General features: G+C 40.6%; 1 protein-coding gene across 38 annotated transcripts in view; it reads left to right on the forward strand.

The window, feature by feature from the left end:
- The window catches only part of ADGRL2 (adhesion G protein-coupled receptor L2), a 470,630-nt gene that overhangs the window by 263,153 nt on the left and 189,768 nt on the right, over positions 1 to 17,709 (forward strand). For 5 of the 38 annotated variants that reach the window (XM_065554090.1, XM_065554086.1, XM_065554115.1 and 2 more), the window contains exon 1: positions 12,500 to 14,103. The exons of 3 other annotated variants lie outside the window; for them this stretch is intronic. The gene's annotated coding sequence lies outside the window, so the exon portion shown is untranslated. Of the gene's footprint in view, positions 1 to 12,483; positions 14,104 to 14,851; positions 15,250 to 15,272; positions 15,550 to 17,709 lie in introns of those variants that run through there. 30 more of the 38 variants (XR_010589665.1, XM_065554108.1, XM_065554110.1 and 27 more) reach the window with 17 other exon arrangements.

A 17,709-nucleotide genomic window follows, 5' to 3' on the forward strand; every position in this document is an offset into this window, starting at 1 on the left:
GTTAATTCAAATTAAAAAAATAACATGAGTTTAAAAAAAAAATAGGTTCCAAATTCCCGATGCCTTCTATTCTTAGCAACAGTGTTTTCCAAATCCATAGTCATTATTTCATTTAAGAGGAAAAGAAAAATTCTTTAGTATTATTCACTCACTAGGCATAATTGAAACCTCAGCCAAATAAGTTATTGTCTTTACCAGTCTGTTTCTGCCAGCCTGAGGTCCCTTATATGGGTAATTAATATGTCTTTAATAGATACAATTGTCTGAAAGTTCATTTGCAACCCCCAAAATAGTCGGAATGAGGCTAAATTGCTTTTAATCAATCTTGAAGAATTTTTTCTACAATTGCTCTTTGGAGCCTCGGAACTGCTGTTCTTTCATATTTCCAAATGAAGGCACAAGCTGACTTTAAGGGCTGGTCCACACTAACCCCCCACTTCAAACTAAGATACGCAACTTCAGCTATGTTATTCACGTAGCTGAAGTCGAACTATCTTAGCTCGAACTTACCACGGGTCCACACACGGCAGGCAGGCTCCCCCGTCAACTCCGCGTACTCCTCTCGCCAAGCAGGAGTACCGGCGTCGATGGCAAGCACTTCCGGGATCGATCCAGGATCGATTGCATACCGCCGGACTCTTAACTTTCTTCTCCGAGCAGCTAAACATACTCACAACTGCCTTTACTGAGTCCAAAACCCAATCATGTTACTCTACATCATTACCATTTGCAAAAATATAATGCAATAGGCCAAATTCCTCTCTGCCTATGAAGCTAATGAATTCAACAGCGTTGCACTGGTGTAACTGAGAACATAAATTGGTGCAATACATACACTCAGTGTTATGCTTATGGCTCATGCCTGTATTCCTTATTCAAGTAAAACTCTTATTTTAAGTCAAGGAGTGAGTTAGGAGTGAAAAATCAAACCCTCTATCTTTAGATTAGTCTCATGTCAAAGCAGAAATGGCTATCTCAGGGATCGACAACCTTTGGCATGTGGCCTGCCAGGGTAACTACCCTGGCGGGCCGGGGCTGGTTTGTTTACCTGCCATGTCCGCAGGTTCGACTGATCATGGCTCCCACTGGCTGCGGTTCACCGCTCCAGGCCAATGGGGGCTGTGAGAAGCCGCAGCCAGCACAATCCCTGGGCTATCTATTGGGTGCCTTGGAATGGAGGGTGAGCAAATTGATTATATGCAGTTTGAGATATTTCATCCACACAGACTTCCATTTGTAACATTTTGACAGAACACAGAGGTAAATATAATTCTTGTATATGCAGTATATTAAATGTATATTAAAATTATGATTCTACAGTTTTAATTATATTGAATTATTAGGGCTGTCAAGTGATTAAAAAATTAATTGTGATTAATCGCACTGTTAAACAATAATAGAATACCATTTATTCAAATATTTTTGGATGTTTTCTACATTTTCACATATATTGATTTAAATTGCAACCCAGAATACAAAGTGTACAGTGCTCACTTTATATTTATTTTTTATTACAAGTGTTTGCACTGTAAAAGGACAAAATAAATAGTATTTTTCAATTCATCTAATACAAGTACTATAGTGCAATCTCTTATCATGAAAGTTGAACTTACAAATGTAGAATTATGTACAAAAATACTTCATTCAAAAATAAAACAATGTAAAATTTTAGCGCTTGCAAGTCCACTCAGTCCTACTTCTTGTTCAGCCAATCGCTCAGACAAACAAGTTTGTTTACATTTGTAGGAGATAATGCTGTCCACTTCTTGTTTACAATGTCACCTGAAAGTCAGAACAGGTGTTCTTATGGCACTGTAGCTGGCGTTGCAAGATATTTAGTGCCAGATGCACTAAAGATTCATATGTCCCTTCATGCTTCAACCACCATTCCAGAGGACATGAGTTCATTTTGATGACGGGTTCTGCTCAAAAACCATCCAAAGCAGTGTGGACCGACACATGTTCATTTTCATTATCTGAGTCAGATGTCACCAGCAGAAGGCTGATTTTCTTTTTTCGGGTTCTGTAGTTTTTACATTGGAATGGTGCTCTTTTAAGACTTCTGAAAGCATGTTCCACATCTCATCCCTCTCAGATTTTGGAAGGCACTTCAGATTCTTAAATCTTGGGTTGAGTGTTGCAGCTGTCTTTAGAAATCTCACATTGGTACCTTCTTTGCGTTTTGTCAAATCTGCAATGAAAGTGTTCTTAAAACGAACAACAACATGTGCTGGGTCATCATCCGAGAGTGCCGTAACATGAAATATATGGCAAAATGTGGGTAAAACAGAGAGGGGGACGTACAATTCTCCCCCAAGGAGTTCAGTCACAAATTTAATTAACGCATTATTTTTTTAATGAGCATCATCAGCATGGAAGCATGTCCTCTGGAATGGTGGCCGAATGTTTATCATATCTGACACGTAAATACCTTGCAATGCTGGCTACAAAAGCACCATACAAATGCCTGTTCTGACTTTCTGGTGATATTGTAAATAAGAAGAGGGCAGCATTATCTCCTGTAAATGTAAATAAACTTGTTTGTCTTAGCAATTGGCTGAACAAGAAGTAGGACTGAGTGAACTTGTAGCCTCTCAAGTTTTACATTGTTTTGTTTTTGAGTGCAGTTATGTAACAATCTACATTTGGAAGTTGCACTTTCAGTACAAAAAGATTGCACTACGGTACTTGTAAAAGGTGAATTGAAAAATAGTATTTATTCTGTTTATCATTTTACAGTCCAAATATTTGTAATCAAAATATACAATTACAACACAAAATACAAGATATATATGAAAATGTAGAAAAACATCCAAAATATTTAATAAATTTCAATTGGTAGTTTCTTGTTTAACAGTGCGATTAAAACTGCGATTGATCGAGATTAATTTTTTAAATTGTGCTTAATTTTTTTTAGTTAATCGCATGCGCTAACTGTGATTAATCGACAGCCCTATTAATTATATATTATTAAAACTGGAAGACTAAGAAAATTAAACATTTCACCAGAGGTTAAGCTGCATATAAGTAAACTTAAAGTAACATGATTATAAACCCATATATAATATTTAGCACTTATCTTCAAGGCATATTGCAAGTTTAAAGACCCAGTTCTGCACTTCTTGCACAGCCATAGGCTCATAGACTTTAAGGGCAGAAGGGACCATCGTGATCATCTAGTCTAATGTCCTGCACATTGCAGCCCACAGGACCTCACCCACTCCTGAAATAGACCCCTAACCTCTGGCTGAAGTCCTCAAATCATGGTTTAAAAATTTCAAGTCACACAGAATTCATCATTTACACTAGTTTAAGGCTGCAAGTTACCCATGCCTCATGCTGCAGAGGAAGGTGAAAAACCCCCAGGGTCTCTGCCAATCTGACCCAGCGGAAAATTCTTTCCTGACCCCACATATGATGATCAGTTAGGCCCTAAGCATGTGAGGAAGATGCACCAGGCAGATACCTGGTAAAGAATTTTCTGTAGTAACTCAGAGCCCTCCTCATCTAGTGTCCCATCTCCAGCCATTGGGGATTTTTACTACTGGCAGTCATGGATGGGCCTCATGCCATTGTAGGCAGTCCCATCATACCATCCTCTCCATAAACTTATCAATCTCAGTCTCGATGCTAGTTAGGTGTTTTGCCCCCACTGCTCTCCTCCTATTGGTTTTCATGAGATCTTTGGGTATGCAAGGAATGTCAGATCCGACCCTAAACAATAATCCTCACTGTCTTTGTGAGGCAGTTAAGTTTTATTATTATTATTCAGATTTTACAGATGTGAAAACCGAAGTTCAGAATTGTTAAATTACTTGCTTTAGGCCACAAAAGGAATCAGTGTCAGAATTAGAACACAGGACTGCCTGGCTCCCAGTCTTGTACTCAAACCAGCCATCTCTATGGGCTTAAGCCAAAGCCCACTGAAGTCTATAGGAAAAACTTCCATTGACTTCAATAGGCTTTGGATCAGGCCCTAAACACTTACATACTGTCTAGTGATGCTTTCACATCATTGACATATTCCTAAAAAGTTCACTCTCATTTGGTCTTGGGAAAAGATCTCTATAGTCATAAATGTTTTACATATTTTATTTTCTATATTTAAGAGAGGAAATAAGCTTTGCTCCCCTTCATATTTATAACTAGTATTACCAGGATCCACTCACTAATGTACTATGGAAGCTAGTTTACTGCAATACTCATTCTAGTTGTCCTTTCTGCAATGAGACACAGCAAATCCCAATCTTCAGATCTAAATGACTATGAATTCACTGACTCTTTGTCCTGTAAAACTTTTCATATTAATGTAGTTTAATAAGCTGAGAAATGCATTATCTTTTTAAATAAATCTTTAAATAGGGTAGTTTTAAATCAGAAAGATGTTTTGGTCTTGGAAAATTATGAGAACTAGTATTTGTCTAACAAGACCTTAAGACCCTGGGAAGAATTTTAAGGATTTTTATGAAGCTCGGTATGCATTCTTCGGCTAGGTTTTGGCATAGTTTCAGTATGACTCCAGTGCAACTCAATCAGTTTATTTTATAATTAAAAACAAGGAAATAGTAACAAAAATACACAATATATAGCACTCGTGTTTATAATAGAAACATCCATAAAGGAAGAAACATGTTCTAACTCTTCTCATTACCCCAAAGGGAATTGCATCTTTAATCACACAAAGCACAACGGCTTTCTAATTTTGTTTAAAGTGTTTCAGTACTTACAAAAACCAGATCAGGTTATTGTAAATCTAGAGCAAATTAGAATCATTGGCCTCTGCTCAGCTGTATTCAAGGGTACTATGTAAATCATAAATTTAATGGCATACTAAGACACACATCTGTTTCTATTTTGTAGAAGTTAATAATCTAACTACAGAGTATTTAAACACTACTTTCATTAACTGGAAAATTGAGAAAAATAGCAACTGCTATAAGTCACAAGGTGTTGTTGCTTTGAACCAAGAAAACTACATTGATAAACTGCAAGTCTATATAGTAAATAGTTTTCAAAGATATTTGTGTCATTGTCTATTGCCTGACCTTGTGCTGCCTCTTTCTTTCTCCTAGAAAAATGTTGCTTAAACAAACAGAGTAGTACTGCTAACTAAAGTCTGCACCTGCACATGGTACATTTTAATCTATAATTTTAGTAACAAATGGTTTCACAATAAGAGGTAGAAGATGCCTGAATTCCCCTTAAAACTAGATAGTTAATGGTATACTGTGGTAAAAATATATGCATTTATTTTTACATAATTAATAGACTAATAATTCCAGCATCCTTAAATTAATATTCATTTCCCCCACTGCTTTGCAAAAGATACTTTTATGACCAATACTGATGAAAATTTTCTTTTGCAAAAAAGATTGATTGCTTATGTACATTTGTTTTTATACATTTTATTTTCTAGAATGTCTACCTCATCCTGGAAGTTTTCATATTATTGTCTTTATTTAACATAGTGGTGCAATATCAGATGCACTCTACAGTTTGTGGCATTGTGCCAGTATAGGTCCTGTGGCTCTGTGTGGGCAGAAGAGTCCCAGTTGGTGTGGATCTCATTGCAGAATTTGGGCCATTGTTTTTAACTATTGTTTATTAAAGTCTCTCTTTTTTTTTTCAAATAAATATGTAAATGATTAGCCAAACAGCTGATCAGATGTGTATATACTTTATCCTTTTAAAAATAAATTCAGTTGTGGTTGCAAGTGAGAGTAGAGTTTGGCCCCTAGCTTTGTGCAGTAATAAAAGACTTAAATGTCAAGGTTTACTGTGATAAGATAAAGCCATTATTAAGGTGACAGATTTTGAATGATTAATTCTATTGTGAACCCAGAACACAGTTGCAGTAAGTGGCAAAGTTCAAGCATGTAGAAGATTAAATTAAACACCCATTCATGAAAATTATAATGGCACAAATTATTTCATGATGGAAGAATTGCTCTCTAAAGAATCTATCAGAAAAGATCCAAGCCCTGGGAGGTCACAGATCTAGCTTCAATGCTTGCTCGTTTATGCTAAAATTGACTAAACTACTAAATACTTTCCATTAGGCTTGGGATGCAGGGACTTGAATGACATTCATATATATAACTGTATGAATATGTATCTCATCTCTCTGATCAGTGCTAGATTCTATGAACTTCTATTTGATATCTATATATACACATACAGTAATACAGATTAGGGGGGAATTGATATATTCACCCTTCTGCCAGTACTGGCTCCCACTGGGGAAATAGTGGATTGAATCCTTATGCTCAAGCATAGAGGACAGGAACAGAAAACTAGAGCTAAAGATTCAAATGATGAGAGCAGTAAAACTTTGTGCTTGTGAACTTCAGTAAGACTCCATGAATACCGAGACAGGAAAACCCCACAACTCCTGTGTAGTTATGCCTATGAAAAACTTTCTAATACACAAAGTCCCCACATAGTTTTCAGGAGACCTTTTCAGCCAGGCAATAAAATTATGCTTAAGAGTGTTGTCTTACTGATATATTATAGCATAGTACTCTGATTCTCTACGTGCAATTTAAAAAGGTCTATTTTGGTGCTGATTTTCAACAGACAGCAGCTAGTGCTTAGAATGGGCTGAGGAGTAGCATCTTAATTAATTATTTAATGTTTTTTTAATATTTATAATTAGTAGTAGTACTAGGTAGTCAATCGATGCTCCTCACAACAGTAGTGCTGTGTTAATATCACTCTTTTGACTGCAGTATTTTTAGAAAGCATAACCATACCTTCAATCAGACAGGAGCAGTATTTGTCAAAAACATTGAGGTTTGTCAGAAGTAAATGCTAATTTGAGGGGAAAAAAAAAAAAGAGGTGGAGTATCATTGATCCCTATACTTTAGAGATATTAATACCCTTGTGCTGCAGGTATTTGTAATGTAAAACAAATCATTACTGAAACAGATGCCTTTACAAGCAGTTTTTTTTTATTTTTTTTTTTAAACAAAATGACTTTTCTTACAGCTGTTAGAATCACACCTGGTGGTTTGACAGAAGCATGATAAAATGTGAACTGGAAGACCTAAGTTTGGAAGGAAATCTGGGTCTTATGCCCAGTCCATGCCAGTTGAGATTGATTGCAAAGCAGTAGTGATGTGCACAGTTTGTGGGGGGGGTTGACTTCATTGCTATTTCCAGGCTCTCTGACCAGTGATCCATGATGCATCTCTGGTATCTGCTCCAGAGAGAACCAATCACATAACTGTCAGTGCTACGATGGCAATAAGCACCAAGAGGAAGAAATATATATATATATATATATAAGGAACTAGATCATTGGCACAAAGCAGAATCAAAGCGGGCATAATGAGCCAACTGTAGATTTCTCTGGTGGAGGAGGACTCCCTGGGTGGCACAGGACCAACTCAGAGCAGGTCCAGGTGACAGAGTGGTTAAAACACTACCAATGCTTTGTCTAGACTTGAGCTACCACTGACTGGGAAGTCTAGGATAAATAAGGTCCTACAGGGATTGGAGAAAAAGAATCCGCTCAGGTTCAGCGGTGGTTCTGTTCTTTTCTCATCATGTTCTTATATTGTGCCCATCACTGTCATATCTGAGCACAGTGGTCACTCAGTGGTCACTCTTAAAGGTATTTAGGTGTTGCTGCACTCAGTGCTACTTCAGCTACTATATGGGCTTTTGAAGTAGCTGGAATGCTTGTACACTGTTACTTGAGATAGGGAAAGGAATAGGCTTCTTGATCCACCATAGTCACAGATCTACTAGTTTCCCCATTGCACTGTCCATGGCTTGTTAATCTCCTTTTTATGGGTTTCTATCCCTTGTGATGTTCTTTGCTGTGGAACCAGAGCTGTTCCACTGTTTGAGGGCTTTTCATTCCCACTGATGGTTGGTGATGGACAGAGGGAATGTCTGAATTAGGTGACAAGCAGCTCTACGGAGGAGAGGTGGTGAGAGAGAGAAAGAGAGAGTATGTATGAGCAGTTGACCCATAGGGTATGTCTACCCTACAGCTAGGAGCACGCCTCTCAGCCCTGGTTGACAGACTCAGATCACACTCCGTCTATACCCAGCCCGGGTTGACAGACTCATGTCGAACTCCCTGTCTGTACCCGGCCTGGGCCGGGCAAGCTAATGAGCCAACCAGCGGACCAAATTCAGTGATGAATCCTGGTCACATGCCACCTGAGGCACGTTGCACACATGCTAAGAGGAAGTTGGACTCAAGCTAGCATGTTAAAAATAGCATGGTGGATGTTGTGGTTTGGGCTGCAGCTCCAACCCTCAAGCCTAGGGGATCAGGTGGTCTTACACTATTGCTTATATTTCTAAGAGCATGGTTCTACAATAACATATACTTCCATCATTTGTATTCACAAATTTACTGCTCAGGGAATGAGGAGACAACTGTATTGTCTTCTCATAAGGAATAATCCTGTTCTTGCTGAACAAAGTTGCTTCTAATATTACTAAATTAAAAAAATAATTTCTGCCTAAGAAACAAGAAACAACAGCCTTGTTGAATACAATTATCTTCATTTTCATGAAGCTATTTAAATTAGAAACATGAGTTTCTACAGTTGGAAAAAAACATCCATGGTTAAAATGTTTGAAGCCCATCAATCTCCTTAACCACACAGCTAATGTGTTCCTTCTGTTTTCTTTGAATGAAATCACCATGAGTGGTTAGATGTTGATTTAACATAAAACAAATGGAAATGGGTGTTTCCTTAGTCATGTGTAGAATTTATTTTTAAAAACAATTAGCAAGTATTCTGAGTAAGTCAATGATTTTGTTATTTCTTAAATAATAATATAGATTATGAGTCGTTAAAATTGATTAGTGTAGTAAAATGTATTCAAACTGCACTTTACTTGTTAGGAACAGCTGCAGAATTTTCTTATTTTATTGATGGATTCTGATTTTTTTCAGTGACATTAAGAACAGTTATTTAGTTTAAAAGAACTGGCAATTGTCAAGATGTAGTTCCAAAGTCTTAAGATAATATACATTTCCTATTGTGGACTAAACCCTGCTCACTTTACAAAACTCTCCTAAGCTTTGCATGAATGAGACAAGCCGGATTTAGCTCTTTTTATCATTCAGTATTGTGTTTGAAATGTTGAAGTCTGAGTGCCAAATTAAATATGTCTTAACACTATAGAAGAGTTAATGTAAATTTTAGTCTGATTATTACACTATGGATATACAGCCCCTTCCATCGGTCTTTGCTCATATTAGGACTAATTATATGTTCACTGATATGTTATTCACAGGAATGTGTGGATGGATGGGGGAAATCTCTTTTATTAATATTATTTAAAATGTAATCATTTTTGTACACTCAAATAAAAGAAAAAAGGAATGTAGAAAATCTCTGTAAATCTTCAGCCCTTTTTTTCACGAAGAAAAAAAATATCTGGGATAATACTAAATTATGTATCAAGATATTTTAACATTTTTAATTCTTCTTTCATGAATACCCAGATACACACCACAATTTTATGGTAGAAAACTCTCCAGTGGTGTCAACACGGATGCATGGTTGTATATGAAAGCACAGTCTGACCAGTTTTGCAGGATATGTTCCATCATCTTTTTGAAGTATACCCTCCCAAGAACACAGATGACAGTGAAATCTATTCCAAGCGTTGTCATGCACCCTTTCATTAGAACACCCATATTCAGTAAGATATTTACAATTCCTTGTGAATCGTGTCAATAATCTATAACAGTTTGCCATTAGTCTTCAAGGGCCTGATCTGGGACATGAGTAAGTCCCACTGACTTGAAAGGAGTTTTATGCATGGAGAACATGTAGGTTAAAAGATAATGTTAACAAAACCTAACATAATAGAACTGTGTTAGTTAAAGTATTTGTTAAAATAATGTTGATGTAAACAATTTTGTCTGGATTTAAATATTCCCTGCAGTGTTTGGAATCCAGATATTTTGCAGTATTGTGCATTATGATTATAAACAAAAGAGAAAATTACTAGTCTATACTTTGTGGAGTTGAAATGCAAAAAGTGAAATGGTGGAAACAAAATTATTTATTCATAACTGTTTCAGTTTTAATCATCTAAAATGTTGTTAGTAAGAAATTGATTTTTAGATATGATTTTTAACCTGACAGTTTTCCTTTCAGTTGTTTTTAATCATTTCACTTATACATATAACAGTGTATTTCCACATTGTATTTCATCTTCTTACTGAAAGGTTTGTTTACATAATTGAATCAACCATAATTTTAAGTGTATTTTTGGCACATTCCATAGCTAACAAAAAGAAGTCATTTAAAGAAAAAGAACAAACTATAACAGGGCTGGAAACATTATTTTAAGGACTGCAAGATCTGGCCCATACTCTTGGAAAAATCTTATTGAAATCAGTGAGGGTAAGAAGTGCAGAATTAAGTCCAAAATATGCTGTGGATATATTCTGAAGAAATGTATCTGCAGTTTTACCCATTGTTACAATTTGTGGCAAAGGTACGTAACCCTTTATGTACAAAGAAATTTAACTCCCAAAGATTCCTAATAAAAGAGAAAAAGTTAGACCACAGTCCAGAAATGGAATCTACATAGGTGAATCTCCATTGTCTACAGTGAATATCCGCAAAAGGCCAAGTTCTGCTGTCTTCCTCTTTCTTTACTCAGACAAAACTTTCAGTGAAGCCAGTCGACATTTTGCCTAAGAATGGACAGAATGATTCCTCTCTCCCAAAAGAAAAACAAACATAAATCCCTATATATTTTGCACTGTTTATAGCCCAACCCTGCTCCCACTCACTGATTGCAGTAATAGCAGGAATAGGCCCTCTGTTAGTGGATGGCTCTCATAATTTTTTTTTCATCTACAGCTGAACTTAGTTTAGAAAAACTAGAATATCAGTAATAAATATACATGGGCATTTTTGTAGTTATGGTTACCGTTATAAAAATGTCTCCATAGCAGGTACACTTAACCTCTAAATAGAAACCAGTTTCAGATAAATGCATTTTTAAATGATATACCATTGTGTATGTTTTAATTGTTAAACATATCTAAGGGCTTTGCTGGTTCCCTGAAATTATTTATAAAGGTTAATTTTTTTCAGCAAGAAAGAAATGTTTCCCTATTATATGGGAAAGAGTTAAACTGACTATACACAAAGGGCTGTAAAATGCTCACATTAAAACTGAAAAAAAAAATAGTAGAAAAAACATGGACTGGAATCTGTCCTCTGGTTTTTTAATTGAGGTGACCTTTAAGCACATCTGCTTCTCTTAATTCATATTAAGAATTATTTAAAAAAACACTATTGCATTTTTATGTAGCGATATCAAAGACTGTTATCGCAACAGAAGCTTACATAGTTGAATAAAAAGTAACATGCTAACAAGTTGATATATCAAGTGTTTCTGAATATGGAGATAATGACCCAGATTTTCTGGTGTGATGTGGTTGTTTTGACCTGAACTGCCAGCATATTTTGGACCTAAAGTCATCATGACTGGCACTGGGAGGATCCCCAGAGCACCAAAGTAATCCTGCAATAGTGTAGAGCCAAGAGAGCTTTTACACCACTTTGCTGCAAGAAAAAAGGAAGGAAGGCCACCAGTAAAAAGGAAAGTGATTGGGTCACACTTGTGCTAAGTATCAGAGGGCTAGCTGTGTTAGTCTGTATCCACTTGTGCAGCTAAATTGATCCTTGGATGGATGTTTGTCCCCATGTGGCAGCCTGGTATTAATTCAGAGCAGTTCTTTAGCTGTTCTAAGCCTACACAAAAGTGAGCTTTAAGTTAAATTGCACAATGTTCTTGATTTGTGTTATCATTTCCCAGGGTTTTGTCTACTGTCCCTCCATTTCTTTATATAAACAAACACTTCCCAAAGCCAAGTCCTGCTTGCTGAACTGGGGCTTTCGAATATTTTAAATTTCCACAGTTTAGAAACAATAGAACATTTCTTCAGTATTTGCAACTTAAGAAAACACTTCTGGAGCTTTGAGAGGATATTATTGAAAGAAAGCAACAGGATTACTGGACTGTATTTGTACATATACGCACATGATTGGTTCAACTTAATATCTTTCTTGAAATTGTGTTCAATTATTATTTATCCTGGCCTGACATGCATTCTTTAATGTAGCTCCTTAGTTTGGATTGCTGTCTTTGATTGCTGACATGGGTAATGAATAAGAGGCGTAAGGAAATGTGTTCACTGGACAAGAGCAAAGTAATTTCAATGCAAGGAAATGAAGGAAACAGACCTAGAAAATCCTGAATGCATTTGGGAGCCTTGGACTCATTTTCCTTCCTTTGCTTATTTTTGCTCAGAGATGGTAGCGTGCTCCACAGACTCACGGTCTGGTGACTTATGGGCATGTACACGAACAGTCAGGGCCGTTTTTACTGAGGTAAAGTGTGCACGCTCAGGGTCTTGCACTTTAACTTCTTGGCGCGAGAAGAACGTGCTGAGTGTCCCCTGAAGTCTCACGCATTCAAAGGGCAGCCCTCCCCCCTCAGGTGCCTTTCTTGGCTTGCCACCGCGCTCGGCGTGCGCCAGAGCCACTGCAGGCAGATCGCACACAAAGGAGGAAGGACTCGCGCTAAAGTTTCAGGGGCCTGACGCTGGCTGCTGCCCCTTCGCGAACGTGCACTGGGAAACGTCCAGCCCTGCATGCTGGAGTCGAGGAGAGAAAGTGCCGAGGGGGCGCCTGCCTGGCCGCAGCGTCACGCTCGGCTCGAGAGAAGTCCCTGGGGAAGGGCGTCGGAGGAGAGGCCGAAGGGGAGCCGGGCAGACAGCGAGCCAGCCAGGGACACCCAGCATCGTTCGCTTCGCTGTCAGCGGCGCGGGCCCTTTGCAGCCTGCCCGGGACAAACCTTGCAGCAGCTCCATTGGCTGAGAGCGGCTAGCGCTGCTGCGGCTGCTGCCAAAACAGCTCAAGCCAAGCGCCCCCTTTCTCCAGCCCCCCTCCGAGCAGGGCAGCGGCGGCTGCAGCAGCAGCAGCCAGGCGCTCAAATGGAGTGGAAAATGGCCAGTGGTGGCATATAGCGCCATAGATTATCTGCTTCACGTTTTGTATTTAGCTGCCTCTAATCTGCTTTCCTTTGCCTGAGCCCCCAGCTGGGGGTGGGGGGAGAGGCAGGCGGGAGAGATTCTGTCCTTTGCTGCCGGTACTATACGCGATAATGTTTATATGATTAGCTGAGCCCAGGGTGGGGAGTAGAGAGAGGGGGGTGGAGATTGGAGGAGGAGGCTGGAGGTGACTCCAGTTCAGAGCCAGTGGAGAGTCTGTGTCAGGCTTTAGCAGTCCCCAGTCACACACACAGAGGTGCATGAGCGAAAAGGAGCTTGCAATACAATTCACTGGGATTGTGTGCGTGTGTTGCGTTACCCCCCCGCCCCCATTGGTGTGTGTGTTAGTAGCTCCGCGCTTGGTTCCTGGGCTCCAGCCGTTCACGGGGCAGCAGCGGCGAGAGGAAGACGAGAAATCCGAGGAGGGGCTGGAACTGTATCATGCCAGAGGCCAGCATGTCATCCAGGGAGATGTAAATGAGGTCGAGGCGAACGACAGAGACACGGAGAAGGGAGGGGGCTTTGCGCTGCAAAATCTGAGTTGGTCGCCCCGCTGCTCCTGGCATCGCCTTTATTCCCCTTCTCGTGAGCGCTGCGGAGAAAGGACTCCCGAGGCTGGTCACATACACTGGGCTTTGCACCGTGGTTCACCCCTTTGATTTATTGCTATTATTTATTTATTTATTGGTCGGGGAGCCTGGCTATTTTAGACCTTTCCTGCCGAGCGGGGTGTTGGAAACTGCCGGAAAATGTTGACTTAGCCCTAGCAAAGCCAGCCTACCGACCGGCCGGCCGCTTGGAGGAGGAGAAGCCGCCTTGCGTGTGTTGTCCCAGCTCAGCAGCGAGCTGCAGAGCCAGCTGCCTCCCTCTCTCCCTACCCAGCCCAGCTTTCTCCTGCCCGGTCCCCGTTGCGCCTGCTGTTGCTGTGGTGCCTCCTGAACTAACTCCTCTGCCCCTGGCGTTCAGAGGGGGCTCACCCGGCGCACTTCTCTGGGGCATCCGAGTTGAGAGAGAGAGAGAACCTGGCCCGGCTTCGGTTCCACAGAGCGAGGTAAGACGAGCTCAGGGCAACAATCTTGCTGCTGCTGTTCCCAGGACCTGTTTGCTACTTGCGTCGCTTCCCTCTTGAGCCGTTTGCAAAAAGAAAAAAAAAAGGGACTGGGGAGGGGGTTGGCTCGTTTGCTGAACCCAAGGCCGCCCCCCTTCTCCCTTGGGGTATCCCCCGTTCCCAGGGTATATTGGTGGCGACGGCGAAGAGAGGAATAGGCCCCCCACACTCCATGCAGCCTGTTTTTTTTCACGCCATCACCATTTACTAATAGTCCGCGCCGGTTAAATCAAAGTGCGGAGGGGGGGGGGGGTGAGGACAGACCGGGCGAGCCGAGGGGGCAGCTGCCACTGGGGGGGGGGGGAAGGAGACGGGGCAGGGGAGGTAGGGCGCGAGGGCCGGCGGCAGGAGCATGGCTTGCTGCCTTTTGGGCAGGCAGAGCCCATGGGGCTGGTTAATCCCCCGACAGGGGCTTCCCAGGCAGCCCCAGAAAGGAGCCGGTGACATGAAAATGGAGCCAGATGTGAACTAGGGTGGCCGATCATGGCCAATTAGAGGCAGGCTCCAGGGGCTGTGGGCCGGCTTCTTGCAGGGGGTGGGCGCCCTGGGGAACCAGGGCTGGCAGGGTGGGAGTGCGGAGGAGCCCCAGTGGCGTGGGGTCCCGGGGCGGCCACAGCCTCTGGGCCCTGGGGAGAGGGGAGCCGGTGCTGCAGGCTCCTGGGCAGCCGGACTGGTGGAGCGGGACCTGGGGGCGGGCTGCGCTTTCCTGCCCAAAGGGGGCTCCGGGCCGCGGTGGGAGAGCAGGGCCGTGGGCAGACTGCGAGCTGCCGGCCTCTGAAAGAAGTCACTCCCGGGGATCCTCGACCTCCTCCCACAGCCCTCACCTTCCCCCCAGCGAGGGCTCTGGTGTCAGAGCTGGGGAAGGCTGTCTCCTGCCAGGCACCCCTGAAAAGGGACCAGGCTGAGCGGCTCTTCCAAGGGAGCCTGCAAGGCTCTAACTACCAGCAGGAGCCATATGGTTCCCGTTACCGGAGCAAGGCAGCCTTTTCTCTCCTCTTTGGTCTGATCCAACATTCTTTCCTGTATATTGAGCCAGCAAGTCTCCTTCTCTCCCCTCCCTCCTTGGGTTCAGAGGAGGAATATCTTGACGTGGGTAGTTCATTCATTTGTCTGTGTGTGTGTGTGTGTGTGCATAGAGCAGGCCCCACCAAGTCTGGCGAACTCAAGTTGCGCAATGAAGAAAGTTGCATCCGTTTAGTAAATAATTACCTGTTGCAGATTTATTTTAACTAAATCAGCTTCATGAAGAGCCAGTCCGCCCAGCCGCGAGTGCATAGGGAAAGAGGCTTCCAGCTAGCAATGATAATCCTTCCCAGTTGTGGAAGAAGGAGGGTTTTTTTTTTAGTTTCAGATGTGGAAAGCTGGGGCCATCTGGAGACAGAAAACAAAGTACGTGTTTCACGGGCACCTTTTACTGTATCTGGGTTTAACAAAAATAGTATCCGGTTATAAATCTAAATGAGTGCTGGTGGGGTTTGGACATAGTTGATTTGTCAGAAAGTAAAGATGTGGTATTCAGGTGTATGTTTTTCTTTGCATAGAAATGTCCTTGCGCACACGATGAAGAATTCTGCAGAACAAATGTTCCGTTGTTTGGTTTCTTCAGACACTCTGATTCCCTCCTTTTGTTGCTTGTCACTAAAAGAGGTGCCATTTCACATCATTCTGCACAAATTGTTTGAATTAATGCAAGTGTGAATTCTTACCGTTTGAAGGGGGCTATTAGCATATCAAAGGTTTCTTAGTTCCAGCTCAATTGAGAAAATTTCAGCTTGTCTTCCATTTGCTTCCAAGCAGAGGCCCAAAGGGCAGTGGGAATTGTAAAGGGATAAAATGGGGAGGTGGATTTGGGTTATGTTTCTGAACTTTTGCTGTTTTGTAATTATGTGAGTGAAAAACATTGTCTGTCTGCTGCAGAGCCCTTGCAAACGGTCAGACAATTATTTTCTATTGGTTAATGGTTTGTTCAAGAAAAAGAGTGACCTTTTATGACAGCCACAGTGACATTGCTTCTGGTGTCTTCTGTCTGTTAGTGGGATTTAGAAAGCCTTTTCTACTGGACTCATGCTTTGGGTATGGCCTACACATTATGGCATTAGGGGGTCTGAATAGGAAAGAACTTCTAATTATTTCAGAGAAAAATGAGATCTTGAAATAAAAGACAATTCCAAACCTTTGAAGTAAACATACTTTTCTCCTTAACATGTAGACTAGGATAATAGACAAGCTTTCATATGTAGTTTAAAAAAGTGTTACCATCTATTAGCCATGTACTTCAATTTCATTTTTATTATAAGTACATTTCTAATGTGAAAAATAATAACTTCTTGTAATCTGATTTAATGGGTTAAATATGGGATACTAAGAATAAAGTATTATATTTTGCGGTTAATGATAGTGGTGTAGTAAATATTCTTAAATAGGTGTGGCAAGGCCTGTGTCGGTCTCAGAGTAGAATATTTGTCATTATGTTTTAAATTGGTTTACATACCTCAAATTTACACAATTTTTGATTCATTAGGTACTGTTGTTTTCCTGTGTTTGCAAAGAGCAATGTCTCAGTCTACCCTTTCATTATCTTAAAAAATCAATATTCATAATCTGGCAAACCAAGAGCCAAGCAAAATGCAGTTATCCTTCAGTAAGGTGGGCTCTTTTCCAGAGAGTCGATGGTTCTTGGGGACTGCATTCTGGTCTCTCTCTTGTCTTTGGCAAAAAATAACTTTGTATCTCCCAGACCTCTTAAACTGAATAAAATATCATCTGTTTTGTGTGTGTGTGTGTTTTTTAAAGTGGTTTTGAATGCTTTGTAGGTTCATGGGTTCTTTGCACATTGTAGTGTAAGGAATATGAATATGACATGCCTTTATTGTAAGAGGTATCTTTACTAACATTCAAAAGTGTTCCTTTTACTTTCATTTAATAAAGAAACTGAGTTGCATGGTATAAGAGTCTTGAAGAAAACTGTAGTTAATTACATAGTTTATTTAGATTTCTATTACCCTTAAATGGACACCACTTCAGTATTTGGTAGATAGATGGGTTTTAGTGGTCCTAAAATTGTGTCATTACCTTGAGGTAATTTTTAGCAGTTTATTTGCCTAATGCCTTCAGCTGTCTAAAGTGTACCTTTTGGTGGTATAAAAGGAACATATTGATGTGATTGCCATTATTGCACTTAAGATGCTGTTAACTAGTCTGCTTTGAATGCAGAGTGCTATAAAGAAAGCGCATTATCCTTAGCGCTATTAGGGATAATCTAAAAATTGTCTTGAAAATGTTGCACTTCAGTTTATGTGATGGTGATCCCAAATTTGACAAATCTCTAAAGATATAAAATGCAGTGGAAGAAAGATTTTCAACATTCAGATGACAAAATTGGACCACTTAGAGAAAAATTAATGTGCAACAGCAGCACTTCAGCTGCCATTTTCAATCACTGTGGGTTTCTATGTGTTGGCAACAGAAAAGGAACATAGACATTCATATAGTTCTGGGAGCTGGTGGTTGGGGAAATCAGGATATTGAATCATGTGGGTAGAACAAACC

Source organism: Chrysemys picta, chromosome 8 (genome assembly GCF_011386835.1).
Source record: "Chrysemys picta bellii isolate R12L10 chromosome 8, ASM1138683v2, whole genome shotgun sequence".
Classification (NCBI taxonomy): Eukaryota; Metazoa; Chordata; order Testudines; family Emydidae; genus Chrysemys; species Chrysemys picta.